Here is a 17701-nt window from a genome sequence, read left to right as displayed (position 1 = left end):
TAATCTATATGTGCACTACGCAATTTTTTAAGTTTTCCAAGTTTTCATTCACTTCTTTCGTCATTTAGAAAATTAATAAAAAAGCAGCTCGATTCCAAGCTTAGCATACCATCAGTATCTGATATGAATGCATGTCATGCTGATGTGAATTCATTCTGGTGCTATCTTACTAAAAAGATAAATGATAATAATTTATTCTGATTATCACCCTACAGGTGCTTATGTGAATGATGTTGTATTGACTCAGATTTAGGGCTTGGATATACCGCCCTCTTTCGGTACATTTGTGTACATGAAATTATGACTGTGTATGACTCGCTCGGTAGTGGTGAGAGAAAGTAGACGCCCAACCCTAATCAGCTGGGAGAGTTCTCGGGATAATATTACGGATTTTCCCTTCCATAACGTCGACAATATTTCTTACCAGGTTTGTATATTCATGTGATATTTTAAAGTTTTGAGTTAAATCGTGTTGTTGTTTGCTACAGCGAGAACAATGTTCCGGAACGAACTAGCTTCTCTCGTTCCGTTTGTGTGGTAGTGTCGGTGACTGGCAGGCGCCCACATACAGGATGTCTGACTGTGCCACTGTGTCAAGCGAAGGAAGCTCCAGCGATAGGCACAACACATGTGTGCATTGACAATGGCGATTTCATACAAACGGATCGTGCCGGATACTTCTACACGAACAATTGTGTTTTGCTTCATGTAACGCTCGGTTCTTTATTGCATTTTTATTCCTTACCACAGGCCTGGGAAGAAAACGACTTACGAGTCGGTATGATGTTCGTAGTTTCTATTCCAGTATAGATCTATACCCCAGAGACAGCGACAGAGCTGAGTAATAATTGAGGGGGTCAGACCATTTGTTGATAGCAGTATACTATAGGACCCTATGTCTGTAACTGCACTGATGCAGTGATGGTGTGTGTGTGTGCCCCTGCATGTTGTTCTTTTGACAGAGCAGAACAGAGCTCAGTTTTTTGACATTCCATTGGTAACCTTAGATAAAAAATGCACTGCTTGTTGTTTGTGAATTGTGATAATGCTGAGATGAACAAAACTTTCGCATTGAAAATAGATCTACAGTATTATGATTCAAAATAAAAGTTAGGACCGGTATTACGGGTACTTATATTATAATTGTAGTTGTATACCATTGCCATTTGACTGTTCTAGGGCCTACACATAGTTAACTTTATAGTTAATTCAGTGATAGAAATTTCTAGATCTCTATAGAGACATCTATGTAAGATTCTAACATTAGATTTCAAGTGGTGCAAAACATTATTTGCATGCTGAAAGTGAAAAGGGCATGGGCACCAAGTGTTGCAACGATATTGGCCAGGCGGGGGGTCACTCTCACACAAATGTGCTATCACCTCAGTGTATCACTTTAACATACCAGTATCCAAACACATCAGAAATGGACCCTGATTGATAATAATTATGGCACTTCAACCATGCACCCCTCAATGGCATCACACCTTATTATAACAGAGACTCCAACTCTCCCGTTTTCGACAGGAGATCTCCAGCCGAAAACCCATTTTTGCAAAATCTCCCGTTCTCCCGATTGAAATTTAATTTCTCCCTCCCTGGCGCTGTGTCTCCCGTTGGAAAGGATTTCTTACTTATTGCTATTGTACGTGTATGTTGACAAAATATTAGCACCAGAGAGCATCTAGAACCCTAGGAACTTTGCGCTTCGCACACATCAACTTGGAGTTTCCCGTTTGCTAGGGGTTTCAGGCGGGAGAATCTCCAGATCAGAAGGTGCTTTGGGTTGGAGTCTCTGTTGTAAATATACCACAGATGTACAGTTGTATCACGAGGGTCAGGATGTCGTGGTCACATCTACAATAATGTATACGCATGCACCTTATTAAAAGGGTGTACAATACTACGTTGGGTGTCCAGCACATTGACACCCTATTAACCTCATGTTTTTCTATCAATAGTCTATCAATAGATACTTAAAATATCTCGCAGTTTGCCTGAAATTTTACTCGTATGTAGCGAAAATACTCTGAATTCACAAGAACACATTGAAAATGTGATTTGCGGTACATGCTCCAAGATATAACTGGTTTGAACGCGTGGGTTGTTATTTTGACGCGCTCAGTTGCGCCGTATTTTGAAACCAACACCCACCCCTACCCTCTATTGACAGTACATGTGAAATGCATACCTGTACCTAATGCTTTTCCTATAATGCATTTATAATCTACAGTGTCATTGTTTTTGCTGTTGATCTTGCTTATTATCGGGTTTTTCAGTAATATTTGGACATCTTCAAATCCCCAGTTAAGAATGCAAACCACTGCGCATATTCGCATGCGTAAAAGTTTGTTCTTTATGTGCAATAGGGGTGTCAGTTTCAGTGTACACTGTTGATGTGTTGGACACCTACATTATGTACTAAACCAACAGCAAATTTATGTATAATCTCCCAAGTGGCAATTTTCATTTTTGAAGAAAACTGCCTCATTCGCAACATGCATGTACAGTGTATCTGTACATCACTCAAAATTAAAAATCTTTTCAGGCATTGATTATAAATTCTATGTGATGACAAAGTTAGGGATGATTGAGTTTTTGTTTGTTAGTGTTTTTTTTTCCTACTAAAAGAGGTGATGGGACCCACTTACTTGTCAGGGAGATTTGCTAAAATTTAGGAAGAATGTTCCCTACACTGGAATACAATCTCCAAAGTAAACACTGTTTGTATGATGATTCTGCCCATACAATGTACAATGTAGGCCTACATTGTGGCTTTATTTTCTCAGTTTTCTGCAGTCTTTCATTTGTGTGTCAACAGCAATTGTATGACAAAAATGATACAAGGTAGAATTGAGTATTTATCATATTGCATGAATTCGCATGAACGAAGAATTTGCTGTGATGACTGTAAGGACAATTTTTTTCCCAAACTGATTGACCAATATCAAATGATACATTCATGATAACATGGCAGTTGAATACAGAAGATGTGTTGGCTAAACTACTGCTGTAGCAATTGTTCGTATGCTCTTTTCCAGATCACACAATCAGGAATACATTTGTACATTGCCATGCTTTAACAAGTGTATTCTCAAGCATGATATACACTGTAGGTTGTAAAATGGAATCAGAATTATGCTTGGCTATTCAGGGTAGCATACAACCTACAGTACTGTCCAGTAATGTACCATAGGCCATTTACAATTACCGGTAACTTGTACAGGTAGGTGTTACATTAGAAAATGTGTACAGTGGGTAGTTGTGTGCGCTTACTGCACATCTGCAAAAGTTTGTTCACATACAGACTTGGTATGGCATGCTGGCACCTTTACACCGCAGTGATGCTATAAAACCATCATCTTTCTGCTGCTTGGCTGCAGTGCAGCATTGCATTTAATAGTACAGTACACCTGTTGCAAACATTCTGTGTAACATTCAAGATACATGTACTTCAAGACAACCTTACCTATCATGTTGTTGTTTAACAATTTATTTGGGGCATTCAAAGAAAATTTCTCAAAATTGGTCTACAAGTGTATGCTGCATGCATACAAGTGTAGGTTGGAAAAAAGCAAGGAGCAGTAACTGTCTTTGGAAATTCATAATATAAATGATGTTTATTCTGGAAAGTGTTAATTCCATGCATCAGGTTTTCCTAGAGAGTTAATCTGGCTATATAGTGGTAATACATAGGGAGATACAAAATGATGTTTTACACAAATGCACTGAGGGACCGTACTGACACATTTAGTATGAGATCAAGTTAGCTCACTTAGCACTTGAATACACATAGATATTTATCCTATGGTACATACATGTATGTACTCATCTTGTTTTTATTTTCTAGGAAGCTGCTAGTGCCCAGAGTCCAAGACTGAAACCAAGTTTTCCAGGACTTACCCATTTTGTGGCAGTGGAGCGTGCGACAAAAGACTGTACCTCAAAATACAGGACAGGAAGACTACATTGGTGCATTGGCTGTTTGCTTCAGGGAAGAGCGCGGATTTTTCACTGGAAGGTAATGGTTGCAATTATCTGTTGGTGCACTTTAAGGAGCTGTGGGTACACTTGTACTTTAAAACTGTGCAAATTTTTGTGCAAGTAATTTTTCGCGCTTTGCCGAGTAAGATGAGTTTTCGGATGTTTTGATTCCGCTGAATCGAGACATTACATACATGAAGTGGTACAGTGTACATATAACAAGCAAAAATATTTGCGTGTATTTACTTCACATTTCAGTTTCTGGTTGTGCAAAATGTGTGAAAACTTCTGCACTGCAAAAATCTCCACTTTTTTTAGTATTCTGTTTTGATTGAATTTAATTGAGTTAAACAAGTGAAATCATCGTAAAATTTTTTCTCGCCAGAAAAATTTGCAAAAAATATTTATGAGTTTGATAATTTCTTATTATAGACTGTTCTTGTGAAAGCACTCATTTCTTTAGTTGGTATTTTGAATGTCTTTATTTTAGATCTGTTCGGAATCAAATACCGTGTATTTAATATTTTCCTTTAAGACATCCTCAGAGTCACGAATAGGAAGGATAAAAGACTAGTCACTGTTATCAACCATCAATCGATTCAATTCAATTCAATTCAATTTTTCCTGTACACTGTACTCTATGTTAAAGCTACATGTACATGTATAATGTGTAGGTATGAACAACTTTGAATCACAGCATAATTCTTAAGAAGGGAGGACATTGTAGATCTTAATATTTAGCCTGTATATCGGGTATACAAAGGCCTTTGCTTATCATTTGCTTTTCATGTTGCATGTCGTCATTTGCCTTGTGTTCTTAACATGCTTCCCACCTCGAGACAGTAGGCACAATGAAAACAGTTCATCTGCCAGCAAAGTTCCACAGAAAAATAAACACTGTGTATAATGTAAACACAAAACAACAAGTGTGCCATAGACTTCCTGTTCTGGGCACACTCAGTCAAGGCAAGCCAATGGTCAACGATTGCAATAGAAGGGTAGAGAGTGACTCCATGTGCTTGCCAAGATTTTCGTTTGCAAAAGCAGTAGAATCCAGGCTGCCTATCGCAAGCAGTGCTAGCTCGAAATCTCTCAAAAGTGGTAGCCTACCGCCAAAAGTGGTAGAGTTGGCAAGTCTATGTGACTGATCAATTCAAAAGGGTATTTTGTGGTACATGGTGATATTGATATGTCATGCTTTTCCTCAAAGGTCAAATTCATATACTGTAACTTCATGCTCAGATTAGCTGGCTTTGTACACAGGAAAAGAATCATGGCATTGAATGTGGTTTTGCATTTTGATACTACATAGGTACGCCCACGTGAATGTATCACATTTCATCTTGCATAAAATTACATGGCAAGTGTAATATGTCATATAATGTGAAGCTTTACATAGTTGTTCTACTACACGAGGGGAATTTGTATGTGTGTCAGTGCGGTCTGGAAGCAGTGCAGAGCAAGCTTTACAATGAAATAAAAAGTCATACACTGTAGCATTGTGATTCACTTTAATTGTAAGAAGTACAGAATTGCCACAAGATTTTTATTTTACTAAATATCAGGGCTCCTTCAGTAATTTTTCCCACAATTGCCCAAAAAGACTACAAGAGCGTGTATGAGTAGATCAACACAATGTATTTGTACAGTGTGTAGGCCTTCATACAATGTACAAGTGTTTAAAGGACAACTTCACCCAACGTATGTGTGGATTGAGTGATTGCAACAACATCAGTAGAATACATCACTCATGGTGAAAATTTGAGGAAAATCAGACAATCCGTTCAAAAGCCATGAAGTTTTTGTGCGACAACCATGGCTGGATGTGAAGACTTGTACAGTTTGTGATGTTACGTACAACATACAATGTACATTAATTGTACTTGTACGAAGAACAGTATTTAAAAACAAAACAAAAAGGAAATTCAATGCATTTTCACTTTTCTAGCATACAGAGGGCTTGACTTGCCTCTTTCAGAAAGCAGGGGGAATGATTGTATTAACACATCAAGGGAATGTGTGATTTTCATTAAAAAATGAAATTTGTGGAATTCTCCTTGTATTTTCCTTTAGATATATCATTATATGTGACAGTAGTCTTCTCATCCAGCGATGGCGGCACTGAAACTGTCAAAATTCATAACTTTTGAATGGATTGTATCGTTTTTCTCAAACTTGTACTGATGTGTTCTACTGCATTCACTGAATCAACACATATTTGGGTGAGCTTGTCCTTTAAGTAACAACTTTTTCCATCATCGTCGAAAAGTACATTTTGGACGCTGTGTGGTCAGTTGGCTAAGTGTCAAGTTCGATCCCATTGTACACTAGCCCAATTGGACTATCCCATGTTCTTGAGCAGGCCTATCAGCTTCTGACTGAGCTCAAGTTGGTAAAATCTAATAGCAGGTCATGTTCCCAGGTCAGAGCCTTGACCAACGCCAATACCGGGAGTTCAGGAAGCTGGAGGAATCTGCAAGTTTCCTGTCATTCCTGGGTTATTGTGACAACCCAGATCGTGTCCAGACTGTTTTCGTTCATGCAGTGGTTGTCCTTTCCGCTCAGTATGGCTCTCAAGATCTTTCCTCTTTTTTGTTTTTTTTTTTTAATTGTGATTTATGTACTGTACAGTGTACAGTAGATATCTGGTCCAAAAGGCATTAGTGTGCATGATTAATGGGCCCAACATTTGTCTCTTTTTTTCTTTTTTTTGCCAGAGCTTGAATTTTTTGATGAGAAACAAGTACAAACCAAACAAAGAGATTAAAAGATCATGCATGATACACAAATGGGGAGTGCAATTGTGAGAGACCTGCTTTGCATACAGTACAATATATCATTTTCATTTCTCAACAAAGATAAAATAAGACCACTTGCACTCAGTATGAAACCAAGTATCACATACATTGCACTCATGATCACATTTGTTTTGTTTTGTTTTTTGTACCCACATCAACTTTCACAAGTTCTTGTATTACAGTGAACTGTGTATGGTCAATATTGCTTCAAGAATGTGATACAACAATGTAGTGTTTGTAGCATGCAGACTGTTGCCAAATGTAAAAATGAGGAAATATATAATTTTCAAACATTGCATACGTGTATTGCAAGAACTTTCCAGTCCAGTGAAGCTCCCAGCCCTGAATTGCAGGTTATAATCACAATATGAAAATTGGGTGTTGTGTTTTATTGATGTGTCCTTAAAAAAGCACGCATTACCGTTTTCCATTTCCTCACACAGGAAAGGATAGTATTACAGGGGTGTATCACACTTTTCCAATTACCGTGGATTCCATTGTACTCTTCAAGACGAGTACATTGTACACAGTTGATGGTGACTGCAACCATTCTCATTTCTTTGTGACTGGAAAGTTTGAAGCCTCCACAAGGTGGCATACATGTACAGTAATTTTGCCATCAGAGATTCAACTGAAATATTTTGTCACTGCCTACATTAGTGACCATGCTTTGATTGATTTGCAGGGCTGCCAACACTGGAAACTAGTTGAGAGTGAGACTCCCATTGATAGGCCAATGCTATAATTTAGGAGTCAAAATGAGTGAGATCAATAGAAATGCATGCAAATAAAATAAAGTTTTAGAGTGAGAAAGGACCAAAATGCGTGAGAGTTGGCAACCCTGGATTTGGGGCGGGGGAGATGAGACTTGTCTTGTTCCACTTTGAGACTATGTGTACATTGAAACATTGATAATCTTGATTTACTCTTAAGTATAAAGTAAATTACATGATGATGACAGTCATCATTTAATTTCATTTATTTAATTTCCAACAACAAAATTATTTACATATACCTACAATTGTTAGGAACACAAAATCAGTACGATATTGTAACAAAGGGAAATACAGTGCACTCCAGTTTTAATGAACATGGTTGTAATGAAATTTGGGAAACAAGGAAGTAGGATTCAGGGCCCAAAATTGTCAGTAAGGGTGCGTCTGAGCGCTCTAAAGCGAACCAAAGCGAACTGAATCAAAGCGTATCGTACCGAACTGTGCCAAATTTGAAGCGTTCGAGCGCTTTGTCAAGAAAGCATACCTCACAAGTTATTTAGAAAAGGTCACACATTTTGTAGCAAGAATCTCATCCACCTGACGCTTGAACTACTTGCAGCTGTCCCGAACAAAGAGAATGTCTTAGCATTGTGACGTATGAGATATGCGCATGCTTTACAGCGAACTTTTGGTACGCTTTGGTACGCTTTTGGAGCACATCGGGAAGTGGTCCACTTTTGGCTCAGTACAGTACAGTACACTTTAGGAGCGTTCAAGCGCTCCTCTGGCGCGGGTACGGTACGCTACAGTTCGCTTTAGGAGAGCGCTCAAACGCACCCATTGATACATTGTATCTTTAAAAAATGCACTTTATTTGTTGGGATATCCATATGGCCACTAAATTTCAATGTAATGAAAGAAAACTGCCGGCCCCGAGGACTTTGTTAATGGGAGTTGCCAATACTATGAACTACAATGAATGCTGTGACTTTAATGATCATTGAAGCTGCCTCATAAGAAATAAGTACCAAGTTGACGGTTGTTGCAATTCGTTGCAATTCGCAAGGACGGTTGTTGCAATTCGAGGAGTGGGCTTTAAATTGGCAACAGTCTATACCCATGAAACTATGTGTAGCGATACTACACAATACATGTACATGTTCAGTTTTACATAAAATTACATTGATTTCCAAATTGGTTTTATTTGCCACCGTTTGCACAAACTTTTTGATGGCAAAAAAAAAAAAAAAAAAATCACTCGGTTTCAAATGCAGCACTTTGAATCCCCAAATTAATGCCTAAACAATGTGACTGGAGCCTGACCCTGTGCACCAGAGTGTGTGGATCTAGTGTGTTGAGTTACAATTATAGGATTTAAAAAATATTAAGGGTTTAATTGTGGCCATTTGTACACGCTGCATGCAGGGCAAACAGTCGCGAGAGTTAGGGAGAAAAAAATAAAGCGGGATTATTTTTGCATTGCGATTCATGTGTATCATAAGAGTGAGTGATTATTTTGTCCACACACAAGAATTAGCGGTGTGCTCATTGCGTCACAAAAATTGCTTGTCAAAAACTTTAATTTGGGGTGTTTGTTAGGCTGCGTTCACACAGAAGTATACGGTATTCGGTATTCGCTATCCGGTATTCGCTATTCGCTATTCGGGCACCCAGTACACCATCACCTGCACCGTCAACTCACCATCCCATGCAGTGAGGATTTCTTCCTCCTACATCCCAGCAAATCTTATTAACAATTTCTAAACTGCATCAGAATGTCAGTCTGCATGCTTATTTTTGCTAAAGGGCAAATCCAGACCAAAATTGTCTTTATTTCAGAAACGAGAGACGGTATACGCTGGAAGAAAATCGAACAAGCTCGATTCCCACTATGCTATACTATTCTATGCTATTCGGTACTTTCGAATAGTGCCCTCCTATGTGAACCGACGTTAGGAAATCCTATCGTTCGATTCAAGCTACATTTGTATTCGCGTGCCCTCGAAAACGAGCCCCGAATACCCGAATAGTATATTGTACTTATGTGAACGCAGCCTTATGGGAGTACTGCATAGGGAGGGATAAGATAGTTGTTTCACAGACTTGTTGCTTCTTCACTTGTCCAGCTCAGCTGTTCGACACGGAAAGTGCCTGGCACTCCCAACTGCACCTTAAAGGGCCTATAGTTAGCTGACCTTTAATAGTCTCTGTAATCAGATTGCTGTGAACAATCACAGTCCTCCTCTATTACCTGGATTTGGGGTTTTATGAATACAGAAAAAAAATAAAAAAAGGTATAGGAATGTTTCTGGTTGATTGAGCCTGTGGACTGGGCTTCAGACCATGCACGATGGGTTTTGAGTCACTGTACATACAGAGTATGAAATCTACACAACACAATATAGAGCTCTGTATTTCACTCTCGCATTAAGCAAGACCTTTCACTGCTGCAGTATGCAGCATTTGATGTTGGATTTAGCAAGGGCACCTCCATGTGATAGAAAAATGGCAGTATTCTCTACAAGATTATTAAAAGTGATTTCACCAAATGCAATGTAGATCTATATTTAAAAGTGAATTAACACATATGCAGTGTGAGAATATTAAGTAGTCTGATGAATGTATTATACTGTATACCTAATAACTTTAATATACATGTGCAAAGAAATTTTCCAATTATTGTTGAAGATTTTTGAACCAAAATATTTGCAATATTTAAAATAATGCTTTTTTTTAGTGATACACACACACACACATACAAGTGTACAGGCATCCCCGCCCTCCTCCCCAGAAAATATGATAACTGTTGTATGTAACAGTTAAGTGCAAAGATTTGTGCTAGCACCAAATACAGTAAGGGATTTTATTTAAATGTCATTACAAACTATAGCTTACATTTTGCATAGTCTGTGGTGCTTTTAACGTAAAACCTTCACTTCCCTTTTCCCCCATTATCTCAAGGATCAAGCGATCGTTTATCCTTTGCCTAGTTAGAAAGTGCAAATTAATACATTGTATCACATTTCAGAAACTTTCAAGGGTGTGAGCCAAGTATTGGAACTCAATCTGGGTGTCATTTATAAACACATTGGCCCAAATTCATGATGGTGGTGTAATCCTGGTTTAAACCTACGTGTTGTAGACCACGGTATAGAATAAGCGTGAAATACTTAGTAAGCGTACCTTTGACATGCGCATATCAATGCACGTTTGTTACTGGACGTCTGTTGGTGTACGCAGTCTGTCAATCGCATTTACTCAAAAGAAAAACTGTGGTTTAAATTTGTACCACCTTTGTGTGAATTCAGGCTGTTTTGTCCAGATGCAACATCATGTGAGCAGTGCAGTACTTTTTGGACCGCTGCTTTGAATTTGAAACTTCACAGTTTGGGATACTGCCAACACACAATTTTGCCTCCTACATATATAGCCAGCCCTGTTTCAGATGCGTTCTTGGATGGCTTGGTAGCAAAGTTGGATCCGGTCTGGGGCTGCATCTTGCTTGCCAGACCAGCTTGTTGAAAATATAAATTGTAATATGGGACTGGGATGAGCTGGGGAAGAAGCACCTCACGTGGTACGGTGGAGCTTGCAAACCAACCAACCCAAGTCACGTTTTTCATCCTGGGGTATTTGTTAAGATTTCTTTGCTTATCATCATGTGACAAGCAACATTGCAGTGTCGCAGTGACAACACATGACTTTAATGGCATCAAATTGGTCTCATTGAAAACCTGTAAACTCAAAATTCAAACCTGGGAAAAGAGTACTTGATAATGATGACGTAGTAATGCTATCTCATAGTATACAAATGACGCACAGGTCTGAGTGCGTCAGTCCGAATTGTGTGCATAAGGTAACTATGGAATGCTTAACCCACGAGGCGAAGCCGAGTGGGTTTAGGCTAAATTCCATAGTTACCGCATGCACACTATATTCCGACTGACGCACGAAAAGACATGTGCGTCATTTGATTTATAGAATGGGTAATTTTCTTGTCAAAAACCCAGTTTTCTATCGTGTTATGCGATGACAAAATTACTGGATGCATTTCCTTTTGGCTTGCCGTAAAGGGCATGCATACCCGTACTAACCGTTTTTACTGGATGCATGGCCAGCCATGCATCAGTTTTTACTGGATGCATGGCCAAGCTGAGTGCGCGAACGCTTGCTTTAGTGCGCGAACCTTTGTTACAAGTACGCGTACTCTTGCTAAGTGCGCGATAACATGTTTACCACTGTGACTCAGCGTGCGGGCAGTAAAAATGAACACATAGCTCTCGACCAATCAGATCGCAGGATTCTCGCTACCCATTCTATAATACATTTGTAACATTGCTATACATTTTATTATTATTATTATTATTATTATTATTATTATTATTATTATTATTATTATTGTTATTGTCATACCTATTATTATTATTGTTGTTGTTATTATTATTGTTATTATTATTATCATTATTGTTATCGTTATCATTATTATTATTGTTATTATTATTATTATTGTTATTATTATTATTATTATTATTATTATTACTACTACTACTACTACTACTATTATTAACATCATTGGCAGTCCCCCAAATTGATTCATTCTTGTAGATACAGTGTACATGTTCGTAGTTGCTGATGGCACTGGTAGTAATGATAAAGAAATGTGTACCGGTAGTTTTCTTGTACATTACATACCACTCATACAATGCAATGTCTGCTATGATAGGAGCTCAGGGTGCTATCCTGTACATACACATACCTTTTTATCGACACTTGCCCAGTCGGGCAGTCAGACTTTCAGATTGTTGCAAAACACTTGCCTAAACATGAATTTTACTTGTCCAAAAAAGCAAGTCCAAAGATTGAAGAAAATGGAAATATATAGATCATCACTGGTAAGTCAAGGGCTTGATAAAACACAATCATTTGAATTTAAACAGCATCGTGGTTCGCACGTATTTAAACACAAACATGGTTCAATCTAGTGTTGTTGTTGCATTGCAGTGGGATTTCTTTGCGCATATGGATGTGTTGGAAAGATGCTGAAGTGAAGTTCTATTGAACTGCATTCACTACACAGTCATGATCTTTGGGCTTCTGTATGGTTGACTTTATAGGTTTGAAGGGGGGGGGGGTGGGGAAAGTGAAAAAAAAGAGATGGCTTCAAAACTTTTTTCTTGCCCGTTCCAAAATACTTGCCCGACTTCAGAGTTTCACTTGCCCCGGGCAATCGGGCAAGTGCTTAATACTACATAGCACTCTTGAGCTGCCAAAGCTTGTATTGCGCTGTGCTGTAATGGTGCAGTGACATTGACTGCACTTATGCAGCCAGCACAGTCCTAGATTCGGTAAGTGCTTTCAGTCAGAAGAGTGCATTTCAAATATTTTGTAAGTGTGTGAAGTGAGCCGCATGTTACGTGCACTAGTTCACTTCATTTGCAAGTCTTTTATGCATGCTCGATTCTAAAGTGCATTCGTGTATCGAAGCTACAGCTTAATATCATGGTACTCTATATAGCTCTCAGCCCACAGCAAATCAAGGAATGCTTCCCCCATTTTGAATAGCCATGGCTGATATAATACAATGGAGAGTTTGTATTCAGCTGTGGGAGCTTGTAATTTCCGCGGTTGTCACACACGTTGTAGGCATGTTCAAGATGGTTTTCCAATATCCTGTCCTTTCTGTATTGAAATAAAATAGTCAACACCAGTACATACATGTGGTTTTGAGATATTACCAAGGCACTTATTCACTGTATCAGAAGAGTATTCCATGCACTGAGCTACAAAATACCTAGTATACTACATGCTGTACATGTGACACATTGGTGAAGTTTATGCACTATACAGTAGATTGAACACTGTTTTGAACATTAAGTTCATGTCCGTACACTGTACATGGTATTCTCCTGTAAGAGACTTCTGGGAATCAGTAGGCCCTATGTGCTGTAATCAACCAGGCCGGTTTTCCCCATCAATCTTCATGGCATGTGCAGGAATTGCGTGCTTTCTTTGACAGGTCAATTTTGATTCGTCAGATGATCGATCACAAGCGCTACCGTACTGGCAAGTACTACACATAGCTGTGCTGACTCCTAACGGATTGAGCAATTCCCACCTCCCTTTAATACATTGCCCTCCCCCTTCAAACGACACACCCACGGTATAAGGCACCGGAGTCTCGGGTCTCAACAATGGAGGGAACTGCCATGGTGCACTCATGACGCCATTGTTAGCCGAAGGTCATGGGTGTAAAATTGAGAGGGCCGGTGCGGCTATTGTTTGGGGGGAAACGTAACTGTGAGCTCAATATCTTTGCCATCCATTGTGCAGTTGTGTCTAGTGCAATTTGTGTAGGTGTCAAAAGCAAATTAGAAGTTCAGTAATTTGGGGAATAGCCTTTACACCCCCTCTCCCACCCCACCCAGGAAGTGAATGTTAGGATTAAAGTTCACCTACTGTAATAAGTTTGTATTGAGTGAATGCAACAATATTTCGTCGGGTGACCGTGCATTGGCCGTTAACGCAATACAAATTGTATTGCATTAATGGCCAATGCACGGGCACCCGACGATTTATAGTAGAACATATCAATGAAGTCTGAGGAAAATTGGACAATCAGTTCAAAAGTTATGAATCTTTGAAATCACAGTGCAACCCCATCGCTGGGATGAGCATACTACAACCATTTTTGACATGACTGCCAGACAGCGGCATATAAAGAAAATATAAAGGAAAATATACATGTACAGAGATGTATTAAAACAGAATACTGTAAAACGAGGAATGTTCGCGTGCATTTTAATCTCGCAAAAGCCAAGATTCGCGAAATTAAAATGCACGTGAAAGTTCTTATCTACACTATACGCATTGAATGTTAGAGGCAACTCGCGAAAATTGCATACCGCAAAAAAGGCCATCGGCTCCAGTTTGCGAAAATTTCATGCTGTGAAAATATGTTTTACAGTATCAGTGCTTATTTCAAGGAGTGAAGAGAACGTACAGTACATGCATCCGTCATGGATGTTTTCTTGTACAGGCTTTCAGATGTTTACAAAAATATATTAATGAAACAGTATTTAGTATAAATTGAACAAACACTTTCTAGTACAGCTGTATGAATGCGGGAATTGGAGCTTTTGAAGGAGTTCAACCTTTTCTGGTGAATGAAAATTGAATATATATCTTTGTTTGAGATGTGTGATACAAATAGACTAGTAAAGCATCTCCCCTCCAATAGGTGTTGTTCTACATACTGTGCCCTTACTTCCACATTTGTCTGCATGTACAGGTGTAGCTGTATGTTCAAAGTCTGATAACTCAACAAACGATACTTTGCTCTTTATAGAGAAAAAAGACAGATGATGTGAATTTTCTACCATGGAAGTAAGTACAGCACATTTCATTCAATTGCATACAATGTGCAATTCTGCGTGATTGATTGCTCCTATTGTTGTACAATTGACAAACCATAATTTCAGATATATTTGTCCGTGCTAGTCCATAAAGTTCAAGCTTGCGACCAAGCGATACCGTCGCTTTTTATCAGTTTCGAGCCAGTGCCCAACACTACTGGGGGACACTCCCCCACGAAGAGGAAGTTGTCGAGTTTTGTTGGCAACATTTGAAACGGGAAATGATCGATCGCTAACCTTGATACTCAGACGTGATGGTGGCCCTCGTGTGTTGTGAGACTTGTACTACTGCAGGGCTGCACACCAACCCACTTTTTTTTACTGGTCTGACCTGTTTGTTGGACCAGGAGGTACCCAGTTTTTCCATTTTTACTTTTCCATTCCTGAAAATGTTACTGACCCAACAGTAATTGACCAGTGCCAATGTACAGCACTGACTATTGTACATGATATATCTCCAATGTCTGAATCAAGAGTGGAGGAAAAAACTCAAATGATCAGTTACAGGGATGGTATAGTTTTGGTTGAGATTTGGTTGAGATTTCCAACTCTTTTTTTTTTTTTTAAAGTAATGAGAAACCTCCTATGAAACATGGAAGAGCATGTAATTCTAAGTGTGATTCAAAGTTTATAAACTTGATGAAAATTGGTTTTGAAATGATTGAGACATCCAAAACAAGAGATCAAAATAAAAGGTGGAACCCACCATTTACTAGTATTGATTTGTTTCACTTTGTTTTTGGATATCTAAGCCATGTCAAAACCAAATTTCATCAATGAACTTTTAATTCCTCTTAGAATTGTATGCTCTTTAATATTCATCTTGTGGTTTCTAATTATATTGCAAAAAGTTAAAACCTGTATTCCCATCTCAACCAAAACTAAATGTATCCACCCCATTCTCCTTCCCACCACACCTCCATACCCCTTTCAAACCCCTTTCACACTAGTGAGTACCTTCTCATGCTAGTGAAACTTTTACTGAGAGCACCTGTACCGGTTACATTGGTCATTTCTTTTGTGTGTGACATACATTTTGTAAGTGTATGAAAATGTATGATTAATGCTGATTTCTCAGCATCTTGCAAGAAACAGTTCTTCATGATTGTCTGCTTAAGGGCAGGGATGCTTTGTGAAAGGCTCCCTCACTGAAAGAGAAGCGAGTGGAGGATTTTTTGCTTGAGATGGTGTCAAAACCGCCAGCGATCGGCATGCCCCGAGCGTGAGGGCCTTGCAAGACCCATCCCAAATTTCTTGGCTCACGGCGTTTTAATTCATACTGAATTTTGCCATCGGCATTTCTTGATGAAAATTAATCACAGCCAATCTGTGGGGCTCAGTTCAAAGAACGATTCTCACCGACGGCTTCTGCGCAAATCTAGCAATTTTGGTCAAAGCGACAAACTGAATCATTCAGTGACGGAATAATTCAGTACGGGTGGTACGCCAGTTCAGCCGCTGCTCGACTCATGAATAATAATCACGTTTGCAGATCCGCAAAATGCCTTCGCATTGATGCTCTCCGCTTTTACTTCTTCCGCTCGTAATGGTTGGTGCCAACAACGGGGTGAAGGCTTTTGACAAAGGCTGAGCTGTTCGCATGCAAACTGACAAATTTGTATTAGGAACTTGTATTTAATTGAAGCCCTCTAGCGGACTTGAAGAAAAGTCATGTTGGTCATTTTGAATGTTACATGAAGCCATTATAGGTGACGAGGATGTAAAACGTGCTAAAAGCAAGATATTGTAAACATCCATTATATGACCTACAGGTGTATAATGTAGCATTGTTTTACTGGGAGATCATATGAAATGTTCTGATGATGAGTTTTTGCATTCAAAAAGCATGACTTCCTTGTTTAAAAAGGAAACCCAAACCTAAAGAGAAGTGTGGATTGAGTGAAAGCAGCAACATTTAATAGCAGAACACATCAGTTGGAATTTGAGGAAAATCGGACAATCTGTTTAAAAGTTACAGATGAATTTTTGAAGTTTCTGCTCAGACACTGTTGAATGAGAAGACTACTACAGCTTGTGATGTCACAAGTGCAGAATGATATAATGAAAATTTAACATACATTGTATTTTCACTTTTTTTGCATGATAAAAAGTGCATGACTTGCCTCTTTCAGAAGGCAGTGAAATGATGAGGATATGTGCATTTTTTCAAAAAATATTAATTTGTGAATTTCTTTTTATATTTTCCTTTTATCATTCTCCGAGTGTGACTTCAAAAACTCATAATTTTTTGAACGGATTGTCCGATTTTCCTCAAACTTTCACTGATGTGTTATATAAGTATTGCTGCATTCGCTCAATTCACGTGTACATGAAGGTAGACTTGTCCTTTAATGACAAATTTATTCTAGTCATTACTGGTCTCATAAATTCAAATCTGACTTCTTTCGAAGCAACTCTTTAGTTCAGGATGTTGATTCTTATTTGATGAAATATATAAGAAAAAAAAACTCTTGCAGAAAAGTCATGTTTGTTTTACACCAAGGTGTATTTATTTAAGCATAATACTCCACTGCACTGGTTTGTGCATGGAAACAGGCAAGTAGGCGATGGATAATGGTAACCAAATAGTCTGCAATACTTTTGAAAGTTGTTCTTGTGGCTGATTGTTGTTGGGTTTGTACACTGTCAAAACAGAAGGAAGTATGGGATTCAAATTTTCTTTAATCATAAGGGCTGTTCTGTGCCGAAGTCTGCCTTTCGATTTAGGTGAACATGCAATTTAATTTGCGCGTGTAATCAGCGACAAGGAAGTGATTGAAATGTGAGATGT

The 17701-nt window shown here is 38.7% G+C and overlaps 1 protein-coding gene across 2 annotated transcripts in view; it reads left to right on the top strand.

The window, feature by feature from the left end:
* Positions 1 to 321: 321 nt before the first annotated feature.
* LOC139742988 (ras-related protein Rac2-like) overlaps positions 322 to 17701 on the top strand; it is a 63767-nt gene continuing 46387 nt past the window's right edge. For both annotated transcript variants that reach the window (XM_071653495.1, XM_071653494.1), the window contains exons 1-2: positions 322 to 427; positions 3851 to 4021. The gene's annotated coding sequence lies outside the window, so the exon portion shown is untranslated. The remainder of the gene's footprint in view (positions 428 to 3850; positions 4022 to 17701) is intronic.

The sequence above is a fragment of the Diadema antillarum genome, unplaced genomic scaffold, assembly GCF_040938485.1.
Source record: "Diadema antillarum isolate AM-2024a unplaced genomic scaffold, OU_Dant_1.0 seq00001041_RagTag, whole genome shotgun sequence".
Lineage (NCBI taxonomy): Eukaryota > Metazoa > Echinodermata > Echinoidea > Diadematoida > Diadematidae > Diadema > Diadema antillarum.
The sequence above is the reverse complement of the archived record's forward strand: the minus strand, read 5'-3'. Positions and strand labels throughout refer to the sequence as shown.